We start from the raw sequence: 17624 nt of genomic DNA, 5'->3' as shown, positions 1-17624 counted from the left end.
AGGTTTAAACAGTCCAGACTAGTTCTTCCCACATAAATATAATATGAGTCACATATATAATTTTAAATTTTCTAGTAGCTACATTAAAAAAGTGAAAGGAAACAGGTAAAATTGATTTTTTTTTTTTTTTTTAAACAGGTCTTACTCTGTCACCCTGGCTAAAGTACAATGGCGTCATTATAGCTCACAGCAACCTTAAATTCCTGGGCTCAAGAGAGCCTCCTCCCTCAGCCTCCCGAGTAGCTGGGACTACAGGGGTGTGCCACCACACTTTGCTGATTTTTCTATTTTTTGTAGAGACAGGATCTCACTCTTGCTCAGGCTGGTCTAAAATTGATTTTAATATATTTTATTTAACTCTAATGTACCCAAAATATTATTATTTCAAAATGTAATTGATATAAAAAATTGAGATATTTTACATTTTTTTATAAGTCTTCAAAATCTGGAGTGCATTTTACACTTACAACACAACTCAATTTGGACTAACCATATTTCAAGCACTCAATAGCCACATGTAGCTAATAGTTACCATATTCACAACACATCCCTAAAGTCACAGTCTCATCTGAAAAGAAATGGTACTTTGAAGGCAGTGTAATTGTGTGACTCTGGATTGGACTGGACTGCTGTTTGTTTACTGTTGATTCTGAACACTCAACTGTTCTGAGTATACAGACCAAGAGAGCACAATTACAAGATCTTCAAATCCTGGTTTACCATGCAATTAATATTTCCAAGTTGTTAAATGTTTGAGCTGTCCCCTGATTTTCTAAAGATTTTTCTTTGCATCCAAAGCCAGATGGATAAGAAATACAGAAACCCTCTTCTCTTCCCTGTACCCCACCTCCAGCCATCCCTCCATTGCTTTATCAAGAGTAGTCATTCATAGGTGTAGTTTTCTTCTATTTTGGCATACAAGGTGAGGCATCTCTAAGCCAAGCCTTTGCCTAGGCTGCTTTCTCTTCTTGCAGTGCCCTTTGAATTGTTCTGCCTGCATCCCCCATCTCCATCACCTGGCTGACTCCTGATTACTGCCTAGAGTCAACTTTGCCCTTAAAACCCCAAGACTACCCAAAGACTCAGAGCCAGTGTTCTTTCTCCATCCTCCCATAGCAAACACCGTGGGCTCTTACCCCACAGTGTTATCCCATCTATTTATCTTCCCTCTTTTCCCCCCAATTAGATGGTGAGCTCCTAGAAAATGCCTCATTTACCCTTGTAAAACAAGTACTTTTTTACAGCACCTACTACAATATAAGTACTCAATAAAAGGTCATAAAGATGAAATACTGAACAGCATGTAGGAAGTATAATCAATTTCATTTATTCAAAGAATACATATTTAAAAGTATACGTCTAACATATTTTATAGAAAAATGCTTTTAATCTCTTAATATTTAACAAATAGTTGCCTAACAAGTCCCAGGCATTGTGGGAGATATTGAGAATACAGAGATAAAGGAGACTCCAGACTCTCAGAGGTAGCAGGTAGGCAATGGTTAAGATGAACAATTCTCAAAAGAATGTGGATTCAGTCACCTGGAGAAGTTGTTAAAATTCTGAGTCAGGAAGTCCACGGTATGGCAGGAGAGTCTGCATTTCTAAAAAGCTCCCAAGTGAGGCTGCTGCTCCAAAGACCACACTTTCAGTAGGAAAGGACTGTGGCCTAGAAGTCAGAAGACCTGAAATTTAGCTCCAACTCCTACAGTATGGTTATGAGTCATTTCTCTTAATATTGCCAGATCTGTTTGCTCAACTCTTAAGCTGCCTAGGAGAGGAGAGTAGATGATATCTACATTGACTATTGGTGCTACAATCCATGGTATCCATACTCTGTCAGCCTGCAGAGGACAACAGGGACCAGAGCAGTGGTTTATTAGTTCTGGATCCTCTTAGAAATTCTTGGGGCTAATATCAAAATCCTGATGCTTAGAACACAACCCACAGATCTATTACCATGAAATCTCTGCAGGTGGGGCCCAGACATCAGTATTTTTAAACGCCCGGGGTTGAGAACTACATGATAGTACCACTAGCAGTTATGTGTTGATTTCAAACTCAATTGACTGGTGTTAATGAAATCAGAGATAAACAAAGCATGCTCCCCCTGCCACATAACTTTGTTTTATTCTGTTGGCAATAATGCAATGCCTGTTGGTCCAAAGAGCGAGATTAAAGGCATTGTGAAGTACTATCTCCCACACTAAAATAACACCCCAAAGCGCACATCCTGATGTGTAGTACACAGCTGTCCTGATACCATAACAAATCATCAGCCATGCTCCCCAACCCATTGTTGGCCTCCCCCTTTACTCATGAGATCAAAATAAAAACAGCGATTTTATTTTTTTCCCAATGAAGAATAGAAAAACCAGATTCAAGAAGCCACAGGATATTTTTGCCTTTCAAGAAAAGTCATATCCTACGTTGTTTTCAAATTTGTTTTGGAAATGTAAAAATTTTAAACGGAAAAGCCCAAACACTTTTTAAGTGTACTTCAGCAGTTTCCAAAAAGGCTTTGTAACCTCACCACATCTCTTTAGGCTAGGTTAAGAATAGAATAAAACATCCAAACTTCTAGTCTATACTTCCAAGATATCTTAGTTATCTTAGTTTTTAAACAAGTTGGTTTAACTTTTTTTAAAAATCTGCTTGGTTGAAATAAGAAAAAAATTAGATTATTTTATCATTCAACTCAAGTAATAAATTGCTTTGTCACACAGCAGTTACACATGTCACTAAAATACTAATTTTTTTTCCTGCATTAGCTTTCACTTTGGTCAAAATATACTGTGCAAACTTTTCCTAAACAGATTATTCATGTGTCACAAATATATCAACAAATAGCTAAACAGTACATTCTAGGATTTGAGAGGTAAAAGTATATGATATTCTATTATCTTCAATGACCTTAGAACCTGTCAGAGGAGATTAGACTTACATTCTATGAAAAGATAGCTAAATACGTACAAAAAATAGTAAAAGCTAAAATAGTAGTTTTAAAGAGTTCAGAGAAGAGAGATATCTCACTTCCAGCTGGGATGGGTCTAATGGAAAGCTAAATAAAGAAGGGAAATTTTCGCCTGAACTTTCAAGGATGGCAAGGATTAGATCATTAGTCCAGAAACAGAAACTCTATGATCAAGAGCAAGAAGAAAGGAAGGTATAAGATGGGCTCAAAAATAAGTGATAAGACAAGGAAGGAGACAAGAGTGTTTCAAGAGTGACAGGTGAAAAGTTCCATACCATCCAGACTTAGATCAAAGAGTTAAGGACTATGAACAAAGCAAAAGCATAGTTAGGCAAATTGGGTTACTGCTTTTGCTCTGCAGGGTCATGGCAAGGTTAACATACACAGAATGGCGTGAGTACAAGAGTTGACAAAGACAAGGCACTATGGGGCCAGAATGGAAGGACTTTTCTTTTTAAATTTTCCTACAGCTAATGGGAAATTGGTGAAGAATTTTGCTTGCTTGCTTGTCTGTTTTAAGTAATAACATAAAAACCAGGTTTTTCAGAAAGACAAATGGTAAAGCCATATATGGTACAAATTAGAGTGGAACAGAACAGTTAAGTAGGTTGGTGCAGACAGGCTGATCTCAGTTGTATTAGTACTAGAAAGAGGGAAGTGCAAAGAAATGATGATGGAGGAACAATAAAAAGTAGGACTTGGTGAAAAATTAAATCTGGGAGGAGAGTAGTAGATCCACTGATGCCCCACACATAAAGTCCTGGCACTCACCTCTTCACACTGAAGAAGTGAACACCTGTGATCCTTGTTCAAGGTCTTCAGCCTGGCTTAGAGAACATGCTTGGCTTACGCGAAGGACAAGCCAGAAATGCCAGATAGATTATACCCTTAGAAGCAACATGAACTGAGGACAGAGATTTAGAGGATAAATGCTGCAGATTCCTCACTCCTCCATTAGAATAACTCTTGGTTCTAGACAAGTCTCAGAATACGCCAGTGGCAACTTGCTTGCTAATACTCCTTTTCTTGTCTTCCTTTTATTCCCTATCTCCTTTCTTCTGTCACTTATCAATATCTTTTTGGTGTGATTCTCAAATAAACTTGTGGTACTAGAATCCCTGTCTTGGACTCTGCCTCTAGAGTTCCCTAAACTAAACTCTGCTGGTACCTTGATTTTAGCCAAGTAAAACAGGTATCAGAGTTCTGACCTACAGAATTATAAAATAATACAGAATAATTCTGACCTACGGAATTATAAAATAATGTGTTGTTCTTAAACCACGTTGTAGTAATTTTTTATAATAGCAGTAAAAAACTAAACCCATAAGTTGTAGACTACTGAAAATTTGAGGTACTCATAAAAAGTAAAATAAAACAGAAGTGAGATTGATTTTTCAGATGTTGGCTTGAATGTTTAATATGTTGAGTTCCATGTGTGTTCTTGATTGTATGATATTCTTAAAGATTCATAGAGCCTCCTGGATGTATGTAATATTAATCTTCAACTAATTATGAGATGGTAAATATGTCTGATATTTGTTGGGTTTTGTTTTATTTTAGTTACAAAGTTATCATCATTTAATCAATTCAGTTAAATTTTATGGGACGCCCTCAAGAAGATACAATTAAAGAAATGTGTGGATAGAGTAGAAACTATGGCAATCGATAATACAATGACATTGTCAAATTCACTGCTCAGTTTCACCTGGGCTATATTTAGAAGCTTTCATTTGGAAAGGATGGTTCTGTGTCAAATGTGTTGTATGAGTGTATTCTTGAATTTTAAAATTTCATCAAGTTGTGACAACACACACAAGGGCTTGATATAAGAATTTTGACATAATTCAGAGCAAGTTAAAGTAACTTTCACCGCATTATTGGAAATATATAATCCTGGACCCATGATTTTATCTGAGCATATAACTGTTGCTTTCAGACTCTGTACTTCTAAAAAAATCATATTATGAATGTTTCATTATATTATAGTTAATTCCACACTCTCATTGGGTTACTCCAGTTTTATCAGTCCCTGCCTTTTCCTACCCTGTACGTGCAATCTTTGCAGCCTCACTCAGTTTTCACCTCTCTCCACAAAACATGCACAACAGGAACATAAGAGAATATTAAAAACTCCAACCCACTGGTGGAGCTGGATTTGGCAAGAGAGTTGAGTCTGCTGCCCCTACACAAAGGATTCTAGAGTGAGAATAAAGCCCCTATACCCACATTTCCACCTAACTTACTTCATGTGAAGTCTACCTATCATTCTGACTCACCTTCTGCCTGGTTCCTAGCTTGTACTCAGGTAGTCATAGAGCCCAGTTGTGACCAGGTCTGGGGCCTTAGTCTCTCAGCTAAGTTCTGCCAGCCTCCTACCCCAAAAAGTTTCTACTTTCACTAGCTCCGGTACTAACTGGCACGGAGCTTTCTGATACATGTATCTGGAAACCCAGTGATGATGAGAGCTGCTGCTACTTTGAAACCCTGTCTACCCTTGTCTTCCCTTGATGCAGATTTTACCAATTTGGGTGACCCTTACTCTGTGGCCATGGTTGTTGATATGGCTGCTTTTCCCAAGGTGGGCAGGAGGGAAGATGGGTGTATTTGGGGGGAAGGGGACATCGGTGTTGCTGTTCCTCTTTGTTATTCTCAGCCTGTGACTCATGGCAGCCCTTGCTGGTCCCCCATTCCTGCTCCAAGCGCACAGCATACCATAAAGCCACCTTAATTAAATCAAATTCTTAATTTAAAAAAATCTATCTACAGATTGCCATCTAATAAGGTCAAATGTTTTGCTTTTACTTCTCCCTCTCTCACAATATATCTATACATAATAAAATAAGCTCTTGCCAGACAAATTTTAAATAACTCCACTTTATATTTACACATCGCAAGTTTAAACCTCCAATCTTTTTATGTATTATAGCTTCAGTTCAATCCCTGAAGGGGTAGAACCAGACAATAAACATTGCTGCTCTCTCTGGTGGGCTGTGTAGTCAGGTGTTTCAGAGAGGGGTCTGTTCACAGCACATCCTCTAACTCTGCAGTTATGACACCAGATGTACCACCATCCTCCCAAATGAAAAAAACTCCCCTAAATACCAAGATAATTTGTATAAAGGCTATATGGTTACCAAAGCATTTTAGCAGGGCTTAAGAAAATGAAATAAGGGAGAAAGCAAGTGCAAAAGACATTGAATTTCAAGTAAGAATGGTCTCAAACACTTTAAAACCAAAAATAATCTGTGTACCTTAGAGCTTGGGACTTCTACTCGGCAGATCACAGTTCTGTAGCCATGTGTCCCCTGAAGAGCTAAAGTGGATGATTCAAGAGGATTACCTGTTGGTACAGGCTTTTAATGCTGACAAGTGTGGCTAGTTTTAAAGGCATGTGCCTTCTACAGCTTTTATTTGCTATAGTGTTTTTAATGGACTTAATGCTATTTTTATTCCATTTCTACAAAGATACTATTTTCTCTGAGACTGGTCTTGTGAACTCAGGATTTGCCAACCATAGTACCTTTCAAGAACATTATTTTGAGATATTCTTATTTAATCATCCTGAACATCATCCTGAGATATTCTAATTTAATATTATCTTTTTAGCTTTCTCACTATCTATGTCCTCTTTACCCTCCCACAATCTGGCCCTTCATCTTACCCACCCTTAGGTTATCAATGATCTCCCCTTTGACAAATTCAGTATCCTCTCATGAGTCCCAGGACCATTCCTTTGCTTTTGATACTATCAGGCTTCCTTGACACCCTTCTTTGTCTTGATTTTAGCGATATAAAAATATCCTAATTCACCTTATATTTTTCTGTAGCATAATTCTTGGGTTTCATTATACTTTTAGTTTTGCTATCACATTAATAAATGTTTGCCAATTAATCAATTCAAAAACCTCTATAAGAAATATACAAGAATGCACTGAGTTTGCAATGAAGTTCCTTCTGAAGCAAACAATCTATAAAATTCTTTATCACATGATTGGAAGTATCAATTTTGCCAGCTTCTTAACCAGTTTCCCAGCATTACTGACATACTGATTATCAAATGGTGAGACTAAAGAGTAAGCACTGATGACACCCAAACCACCAGGATTGCAGCAAACCTTCGAATGCTCTAGAAACTTCAGGAAAGCCAAGAAAGGAGAAATACTCCATGGATTTAATAATGCAGTCTAGAGATTGATTTCTAACATATGTTGATCACAAGTATGTCCCTCACTGGGGCCTATGATTCACACTTTCTATTATACAAAGTCTAGGCTTAGGCATTGACTATTCTTACTCAGCAAGTTACACAAACCACCATTGTAGGTCTAAATATCATACATTAAATTTGACTGTCATTCAAATGTACACAGAGGGTGAGGGTATTAACCACCAATGAGAAAGATGTGGACTTTAAATCCTTAACATGTGTATATGTATTTTTCCATTTGAAGATGGTGTTTCTAATTGGATTTTTTGTATGTGTTGCAAAATTTCTCAACCAGATATTCTGGATCCCAAATTCATATATAGTACTGAATTTTCTTTTTTCTCTAGAAGGGTTTATTTAACTAACCTATTCAGTTAAAAAAAATATTAAGGCCATGATGAATATTGATTAAGCCTGGGAACCAAAAAAGTAAACATAAAAACAAATTTTTTACTCTAAGATCAGGTTTAACAATGTGCTAACATCCCATAATGAAGATGACAGCCATGAGTTAATTAACCCATTAAGCTGGGATCAGAAGTGTCAACTCAAATGCAGACTACTAATTTACTGACCCTTATGGATCAGCAAGGTCTATAACCTATAGGCTGATCTTTCTGCTTCTGTTAAAGTCACTTTGGAAGCCAATTCACTTCCTTCCATGACTAAGATCTCTGAACTGATATAGGCAAGGAGTCAACATAAAATCCATTTAGGAGAATGTGCTTGGGGTGACTGAGTAACGGAATCTCAAGCTAACTGGTGAGTGTCTGGGGTGCTTTGTGTTTCTCATGTCCACACAACTGGACAATAAACATTTGCAATCTTCAATGGAAGCTTCCGACTCCAGAAAGCCCTGGGTTCTTGAGTTAGCCAAGACTTGTCACCCACTCCCATTCCAACTCTGCTCTGTGAAGATAAACCTTAGGTTTTAACATGTCAATGGGTCAAAAAGCAGTCAGTAGTGAGATGGTAAAGGTGAGGAACTACACCTGCCAAATAATTGTGAAGTTTTGCTTTATCAAAGATGTAGTGAGTTGGACAGAAAGTTGCTTTGGTGATTAACAAGCAAAAAATAAACACAATTTGGTGCAATGTAATAAATGAGAATCAATTGTTTGCCACTTTCAAGGGGAAAGAGAAAAAGTAGGAGTATATCTTATTCTAGAGGGTATAATAAAAATTATGAATTAAGAATTGATTCACTTGAATCCCATTTGTATGGAAAAGACATAATAATAATGATTGCTATGATAATGTAAGAGATTGTTTTTATTAATAATATCAGCATTTTCTTTCTCTAGTGATAATGCAATTCATGGTACTAGGATTTACACTGTCCATTAGCAAGCAACCTGTCAACAGTGTGATGTCATCAGAAACTCAAAAGGATGGATGCAAGAGATGTAACTGGGCCTACTTCAGTTGCTCTGGTCCCTAGCCAAGGCTGCTTAACTCCCAACTCTGGTCCTGCTCTGTCCAACTCAGTCCTTGGCTTTCATTTTCCCCAAAATGGGACACAGACAGATAAGATATCAACTAAGACTCTGGAAAGGGGAAGCAAGAAAAAGACAAAAAGCAAACTACTGAATGCACTAAACACTAAAAAATAAAAAAATAAAAAGTTGTAATTGAGGTTAACTTGAAGGACTGATGGCTTTGTTTTTCTTTCTACATAGAAAATAAGTCAGTTGCATGCCAATGACGCTTGAAGGATTCTGCAAAGGAAACCATCTTTTATGGGAACACAGAGAGCCCCCTCTGTTGTTGGTGACATTGCCCTCTCTTTTTCCCCTATTTGTTGCCTTTGTTTCCCTCCCCTGTCATTAGCCAACCTCCCACTACTGCTGTGCCAACCTTAGCACAAAGACACTTGTCTAAAAAGGTTCTGTCGGAAAAAGAGTTCCACCCTATGGCAAATGAACCCCAGGGCCACAAAGATGAGGAAAGAGCCAGTCTTTGGAAAAGCTTTCACAGATGTGGGTGGCTTTGGCAAAGTCAGCCTCGGGAAGGTGACTTCTTGAGCAGCTTCTCAACCTTGAGGTCGGTCTGAGAGAAGCAATGGGAGGAGGAGAGAAAGTGAGGGAAAGAGAGAGAAAAGGGTCGTGAGGATGGAGGGTAGGAGAGAGAGGGAGGCTGCCTGACCCCGAGGGTGGAAATTGGTGGCCCTTCGAGGGGCCGCGTCTTTCAGTAACCACCGCCGCCCTCCACAGCGCACTTCCCGCCGGGTCACCGGCCGGCCCCACCTCCTGGGCTGCGGCGCGCTCCGCCAGGGTCCGGGAGGCGGCGGCGGCGCCAGGCTAGCGCGCGCCGGGGCCGTCTGCTGGGCCGGCCCTGCGAGCGAGGGCCCGACCCCAGGAGGCGACAAACAAGAGGAGGGGGCTACCGCTCTGCACGCCGCTCTGCCGCCCCCACCCCAACTCTCCCCACCCCTTCCCCCTGGCTGCAGTGGCAGCAGTAGCAAAGCGACGGAGCCGCGGCGTCACCGAAATCCGAGCGGAGCCCAGCTGCGCCGGGGGCAGGAGGAGGGGGCTGGGGCGCCTGGGTGGGGGGCGGGGGCGCCGGGCCGGCGCGGGCGGGGTGGCGGCGGGGGCGGCGCGCGCGGTGGCCGCGCCCCGGGCCCGCGGCCGGCGTCACTTACCCGGCCAGGGCGCGGGGGCAGCTCGGCCGACTCCTCGGGGCCGCGGCGGCTCGGGGCCGGCGGTCGGCGCAGCCCGGGCGCTGCCAAATGTAAACAATCCGCCATGATTTCTTTGTTTAGCTAATTGAACCTGCCGCCGCCTGGAGTCCCAGGCGCTCCCTCTCTCCCTGCGCTCCCCTTCCCCCTCGCGCTCCCTTTTATTTATTTATTTATTTGCTTTCCCCCCCCCCCAGTCTTTCCCTCTTTCTTTAGTCTTAGTAGCTGCTTTTAATGGAAGTCGAGGCAGTTGGGTGGTGGGTGCGGGGAGTGCGGTGGTGGTTTATTATAAATAACAGGTAAAATAATACCCCAATCTGAGGCTGAGGTGCAGTTTCAGAAAGCACAGGAAGGTGTTTCTCTCCCTCTTGTTCCCTCCTCCCACCCCCTCCCGCTTATTAGAGTAGCCTCTGTGGAAAGTGCCAGAAAAACGCATTGCACCTCTCTTGTCACCTTTCCTTCCCGCCGAACTCGCCAGCACCCAAGTTCGCTGGCGGATTTTGGACCCGGCGAAAGTGCTAAGTTCTTCGTATACTTTGAAAACCTCAATATAAGTGATGTCCAACTGCGGAAGGGCGTGCAGCGTAGCCTCCACCGCACCAGGGGAGGAATAATCATAATACAGCCAGCTCGTCAGGGGAGATGACCTCTTGGCGGCAATTCAGCTCCTTTAAGAAAACACCGGGTTTTCCTTTGCGCGCGCTGTACACACACACACACACACACACAACTGGCACCGACACGGTGGAAAGCTCCCAGAGGAACTGGACGTTTCTGCCTCATATTTGCATAAATTATTAGTCCTTATAAAATTGCTGCACAAATATTGGGAGTAGACTCTGAGCATTGAGTTTAAAACTTCCAGGAAATATTTAGGTCCGGCTGAAAAGGAAGGCTCAACATTTCTTTACATGTGTGTCTGTGGGGTGGAAACGCATTTCATCACCGGTTTTGACTATGGTTAATGCAAGCATCATTTAAACCCTGGTTTAGGTGGATTGATGATGAAACTCAGGTGGCAGAAAATTCTAGGATTATGGGTTCATATTTAAGAAACCATTCCCCCAGTCTCATGTCTATTTAGAACCACTATGTGGATGACACCAAAAATGATTCAGTTTTTTAATTCATAAGAAGCACTGAAGGTCATCTATGTCTTGCAGTTGACCTGTGTCTCTTAAGTTATCATCAGTATTAATGTCATTAAAATAAGTTATCATCTTACCTGTACTTACTTCTGTGTGGGGAGAGCACTATTGAACAACGTAATATCAATATCACCTTTAGAAATTTGGAGCAACCATATACAGGTCACATAATGTATTGATTATATGGGTAAAAAGACTATCTGATCCAATCAAGAGAACTGAAATAACTAGTATTTACACTGTAACCCAGTCGCTATGGTTGTCTTAACCACTGGGTCAGTTAATAAATAGGTGTTCAAACATTCTGATTAAATATAAAAAGAAAGGAATTGTATTGCCAAGCAATCAAATTGACCCCAATCAAATCACCTATTTACACATGGCTTTGGTCTGTTCCCTCAGGAAAGTTCAAGAGAAATTAAAATCATATTCTTTTCCACACTTGTGATTTTTTAAATATATATATACCATGCCAAATTTTACATATTTTCCAACTTCTAGCTTAAAATCTGACCCTGTGAACCCCACGTTGATATTTATCCTCTCACCATGATTGTGCCTTACTTCTCTTGGTTTTAGATATGAAACTTCTGAGCTTCACAACTGAGGATCAAGGCCCTTGAATAGGGGACTGATATAGCAAGTATGTGAAAAAAAATTTTTTATTGCACAAAAATTAGGCTTAAAGAGCTGTGGTTTCACTTTGAAAAATTAGATTTTAAAAAAGGCTTTGCATTAATTTCTATAAAGACCTGCCCTGCCTCTGTGAAATTGTTGATCCATATTGACATTAACGTTTTTTAACACATTGAATTTGTCATGTTTGCACCATTTCCCTGTCCATGCTCAGGTTCATTTCATATATCTCTTGCCATGAACTGAAATTTGTTTTGAAAGTTGGAGGGAGAAGAGCAAGTGGAGCTGCTCTTGAGCCCATTCCAAATTCTCATCTCTATAATAGTCAAGATCACGGTATAGATTTGCATATGTGTAACTTTCCTTCTTTATTAATAGCATTCTCTCAGTCTTCATACAAAACGTTAACCACATACCAGACACTCATTGAAAATATGTGGAAAAAATTGAAAACTGATACATAGCTAGATTTTCTTTTCAGGCTTTTATGGCAGACTGATACATTGATGGTCCCCAATGAATCACACCCCCCTGTATTCACACCGTTATGTATTCCCTCTCCTGTGGACTGTGGTTTTGGCCATGTAAATTGCTGTGGCCACTAGGAAGTGTGATATAAGCAGAAGTTATATATTGCACATTGGAGTTTGTCCTTTTGTAATGTTCCATTTTGGAATCCAGCTGCCATGCTCTAAGGAAGTCTAGACTATTCTGCTAGAGAGAAAGGCCACATGGTGGAGAACCAATGCACCCCAGCCCAGCACCAGTGGAATGCAGATGCATGAATGATCCCAGCCAACACTGCATGGAGCATAATAACTATCTAGCCAATTCATGGAATCATGAAAATAAATCATTATTTCAACCACTAAGTTTTGGGGTGGTCTGTTATGCAGCATTAGATAACTGACACAGCTTTCTCCAGTTTCTAGGATTAGAGACATGGTCAGGTGACTGCTGGAGACAAGGATTTATCAAAAGGATGTGAGAATAGAGGAAAGGAAACTGAAAAACTGCCCAGTGTAGAGCGTCACAAAACTAGAACTTCATTTGTCACATCTTAGAGCTCAATGACATGGTTGCTCCAATGATGTAATAGCCATTCTGGGGACTGTCATTATGTCATCACATTACAATGAGAAATCTTTGAGAATATGAAGCAAGGAGGGCAAAAGACATAGGCTCTGGAGTTCAGCTATCCCGTATTCAAAATCCCAGCTTTGTCCCAGAGTGACAAAGCAGAGTGAATGAACATGAGTTCTCTCCCAATCATGGGGACTTCTAGAAATTAGGCATATTTTAAAATATCCGTTTTCCACAGGAAATTATTCTATAGGGACCAGGAATGAAAAGAAATGAAAAACATATGGAAATTTGGGGTTCAGACACAAACTCGATATATGAAAGTGGTTTATCTGGTTACCTATAAGTCATCTCCCTGTCTATAATAGTCCTTGGTTTTGAATTAGGCACAAAAGGTCCTGGTTCCTGTGACATTTAATTTGGTTCTCTGTATTTGTAGCTGATAGAAATACACACACACACACACACACACACACAAACACTAGTTATCCCAATTACAAACTGGAGGGAGACAAGAGAGTTGATGCCCTAACATAGTACAGAGTACTTGAGAACTTGAGTAATGATTTGTCTTTAAAATAGTAATTCTCTTTGACCCCTATATGCTCATGGGTTTTTTGTTTTTGTTTTTGCTTTTTAAGAACTGTAGCCTGGCTTTGTTGCCCAAGCTGGAATGTAGTGTCATGATCATAGACCACTGCAGCCTCCAATTCCTGGATTCAAACAATCCTCCTGCCTCAGCCTCCTCAGTGGCTAGGACTACAGGCATGTGCCACCATGCCCAGCTAATTTTAAAATTTTTTATAGAAATGAGGTCTTGCTATGTTGTCCAGACTGGTCTCGAACTCCTAGCCTCAAGCGATCCTTCTGCCTCGGCCTCCAAAAGTGCTGAGAATACAGGTGGGAGCCACTGTGTTAGTCTGCTCAAAGGCTTTACACAACCATGAAACGATGTGGACAAATCTACAAATTAAACTTAATCAAATCTATAAAGCCAATAAGATCTAAATTAACCACATTACTTTAATGTGATTTTGCCAACACTTAGTCGCCTCTAGCCTCATGAATGTGGTGCTGGCCATTATTAGTGTTCCTGCACTACTTACTATATGCCATGTAGTTGCACAATAAGCCCACCACTTTCACTATTCAAAGTTCAGTGAAACTCCTTTGCACAGTCCTTACTTCCTTTGGCCATCGCTTGGGATACATTAAGTTCTTATCTGTTTCACTCTAAGGTAATTGAAGTTGAACTACCTGGCACCAACTGTAGACACAAATATGGGCATTAAAATTATCAAGAATATACATATTTTTAAGGTTAATATTGAATTAAAGATACCTTTCCAAGAAAGATTACTATCAGGTAAATAGTACTAGGGTGGCAGTCAGGAGACCTGGGTTCAAATTGTGTATTTGATACCAATCACAATGTAACTTCACTAGGACTCTGAGATATTTTCCTTTGAGAAGAGGAAATATCTGAGAGCCACAAAACAGTCATAAAGTAAGGATTTTATAGTGGTGAAATCTTAGCGACATGGCAAAGATGAGGGGACCTTTTGTGGCAGGGTGGGTTTCCAGTGTCTCTTGCACAGTATCTAACTTCTAACTCTGCCTAGGGTTAAAGCCTCTTTTCATCTTACTTTTTGATTTAATTTTTCCTCCCTCAATTTTAATTATATTAGGCTATTTTTCCTTTTAAAAATATGCATATAGTAGTAGTATTTTCATGATTTCCTTAAATTATACTGTTTCTTCCAAAATATGTCCATTACTGATGAGTAAAAGAACTGTTCTCTTATGGTTCCCACTTGTTCATTTTGTTTTCCAGGAAATAAAATTTCTTTCAGTCTCAGAAAAAGTTTTGGCTTAAGAAGATTATTTTTCAAATCCTAGGAGAATAAAAGTTGGAGAACCCATACATTCTGTAGTTTTTGGAATGAGTATAAGGTTCTAATAGGCAGAGTTATGACATGATCAAATTCTCCTAGCTCAGTTTCATTATCCTTTGTTGTTTGGAAAACTGTACCCACAGCATCCATGGCAAACCTAGAGAGAAGAATTGCAGGGTCTTGACAATGCTTCTCCCTGCATTTGGCGCAGGTGATTGGGAAACATGAATTTTCCGCTTCCAGCCAGGCACTTCTTGGAATAGGTGCAGGATCATCTACAGGCACAGCTGCTGCTATACTTGAAGGGGTCCCAGAACCCAGACACATCTCTTTGAGCAGCCAAATGAGTATCTTCCCAACCACTACCACCTCATTCACTTTTTTCCAGCCTGAAATATTAAAATAAGCCCAAAGTGTCTTTAAAATTTTAAATTTAATTATGCCCCTCGGAAGCTATGCTTTGGAAAACTTCTATTTTTCCTTTAAATAAACCAATATCTGGAATACATACATGCATACACACACGTATATATATTAAAATATGCTTAGAAAACACACCTTACTGGCCGGGCGCTGTGGCTCACGCCTGTAATCCTAGCTCTTGGGAGGCCGAGGCGGGCGGATTGCTCAAGGTCAGGAGTTCAAAACCAGCCTGAGCAAGAGCGAGACCCCGTCTCTACTATAAATAGAAAGAAATTAATTGGCCAACTGATATATATATATAAAAAAAAAAAAAAAGAAAACACACCTTACTATAGCATGCAGCTTAGCAGGAAAAATAGATAATCCACAGTTTACTCTTTCATATGCTTTTAAAAAGATTTTCAGAATATACCTAGCAAGCTGTTGTTTGTTCAGTGATACATACACTCGTTTGTGAAGCAAATCTTATCCCTTCTCTTAGTAGTAACTTATGGAGTGGAGAGAGATGAAAATGATTTCCACCTTTATATCCTTATATGCTTTTTAAAGGTAGGTCTTGTAATGCTCTCTATTCTCTACAGAAGTAATAAATACTGTCTTCAGGAGATGGTGATTGTAATAATGGTGCTCTCTTGCCAAAAAAGTAACAAAGGTATTTTAAATTGTATTTTTCTCATGATAGGGAGATTTCGAATAATTTAGCTAATTTTAACTAATAACTACTGAGAATTAACATTGTTATTTAATGCAATCAGTAGTTGAATAGAACATAAATCCAAGAACTAAGCACTAGGGAAGATGTATAACAGATAATGCTGAGAGATTTGTAATTCTCAAAGATAGAAAAGGGAGAACCCAAAGGAAATTAAGTGCTAGTTTCCTCAAATAAGGATATTAGATTTTCTTATTTCTTAAAATTACCCTGTAAAGCATATATCTTATGACATATATATTCTTATAATCTTCCAAAATCTACAATGTAGATTATATGTGTTTTCTACATCAAGAGTTTTTATTTCTATTTCTGGTTACTGTTTCTTTTTCCAAACACCAAAATAAACTGTTACTTTATCTTGTTTTCTTAGATTATTTGAAAATATAAATTTTAAATGTTTATATATTATAAATGCTATATCAACTTGTTCACTCTAATAAAAGCACTTAGCATTGTAGTTGCATTTGAGAAATATATAAGCACAATAAAACTTCACTTAATATGCTCTAGCATTTCTTCAATAAACAGTGTGAAGTCGAATTCCTATGTAATTTAACAGTTGCTAGTAGCAGCACTCTATGATGCTAGTTGAAAATAGCTACTCTGAAACATGAAACACAACACAAAGAAATTATTCTATAGGTTTGCTCATTTCCCAGGGTTCTGTCCAGATTGAACCAACTGGTGCAGAAGCATGAACTTGAGAAAGAGCAGTATGAACAAGCTCAGGTGTTGAGCTATTTTAGCTGTTACTCTCTCCCCCTCCTTCTGTTCTTCCCCTTGGGTCACTTGAAAACACAAATAAAAGTGACTAGCATTTTAAAATGCCAAATAAAGTAGAAAATTATATAAAACAGTAGTTTCCAAAGTAGAGCACAGAAAAAAATATTGAAACTTCAACCTACAGATACTTTTTAAATTATTTTCATCTAAAAATAAAAATAAATTATGCTTGACCTTTAACAAATGAATAGGCACTGTGCTCTCAATGGTCTGTGTGGTCAATGGTTGTTTATCAAGTATGATGGTGCCCATGAATCCTGTTGGGAGAAATGTGCACACAGACAGACATTGTTTCAGTGAGCGATGCAGCTACTCTGTCGGAAAGCCTAGATTCAACCCTATTCTTTCATGGATCCCCAGAGTAGGAAAGGAGGATCTAGGGCCCTATGCCATGTTCAGGAGGAGTCACGTATACTCCGTAGGCACCAACCATCCAAAAGGAAGGATTTCTGGACCTCTAAGAGTCTTCACTCTGGGGACAGTGTGAAAGGGTGGGAAGCTGGACTTTTGGGGCCATTTTTATCTTTTCATTTCTGTTCACATACCATTTGAATAGATGTCCTTCCCTTCCTTCCTTCTTTTTGTAAAATGTTTTATTTTTAATTATTTGGGGTACATAATAGTTATACGTCTTCCTTCCTTCTTTCCTTTGTTCCTTTCTTCTTTCCTTTTTTTCCTTCCTTCCTTCCATCATTCCTTTTTTGGCCAATGTTAGAGTGCTTAATTTAGTTAAACCATGTCTGGGGGGAAATGAAACCAACTATAGAAGCCTTAGTAGTCATTTGGCCCACATGAGTCACATAAGTCATTCTGTGAAGCTGTTTTAATATGCTTCTATCGTGAGTTCTCAGACAACAGTGCCTATCGTTAAGAGGAGACATTGATGGATTTTGAATTTTGTTGACATTGCAATGACATTAACAAAATGCATTTTTATATTAGAGACTCTAGAGTTTTCAAATGAATGTCCCATCAGGAGAAACAGTTTGAGAATGAATATCTCAAAACATATATTTAAATACATTTATATATATTAATATAAGATATAATTTATATCTTACTACTATTTGTGTATATACATAT

The sequence above is a fragment of the Microcebus murinus genome, chromosome 3 (assembly GCF_040939455.1).
Source record: "Microcebus murinus isolate Inina chromosome 3, M.murinus_Inina_mat1.0, whole genome shotgun sequence".
NCBI lineage: Eukaryota > Metazoa > Chordata > Mammalia > Primates > Cheirogaleidae > Microcebus > Microcebus murinus.
Note: the sequence above shows the minus strand (reverse complement) of the source record.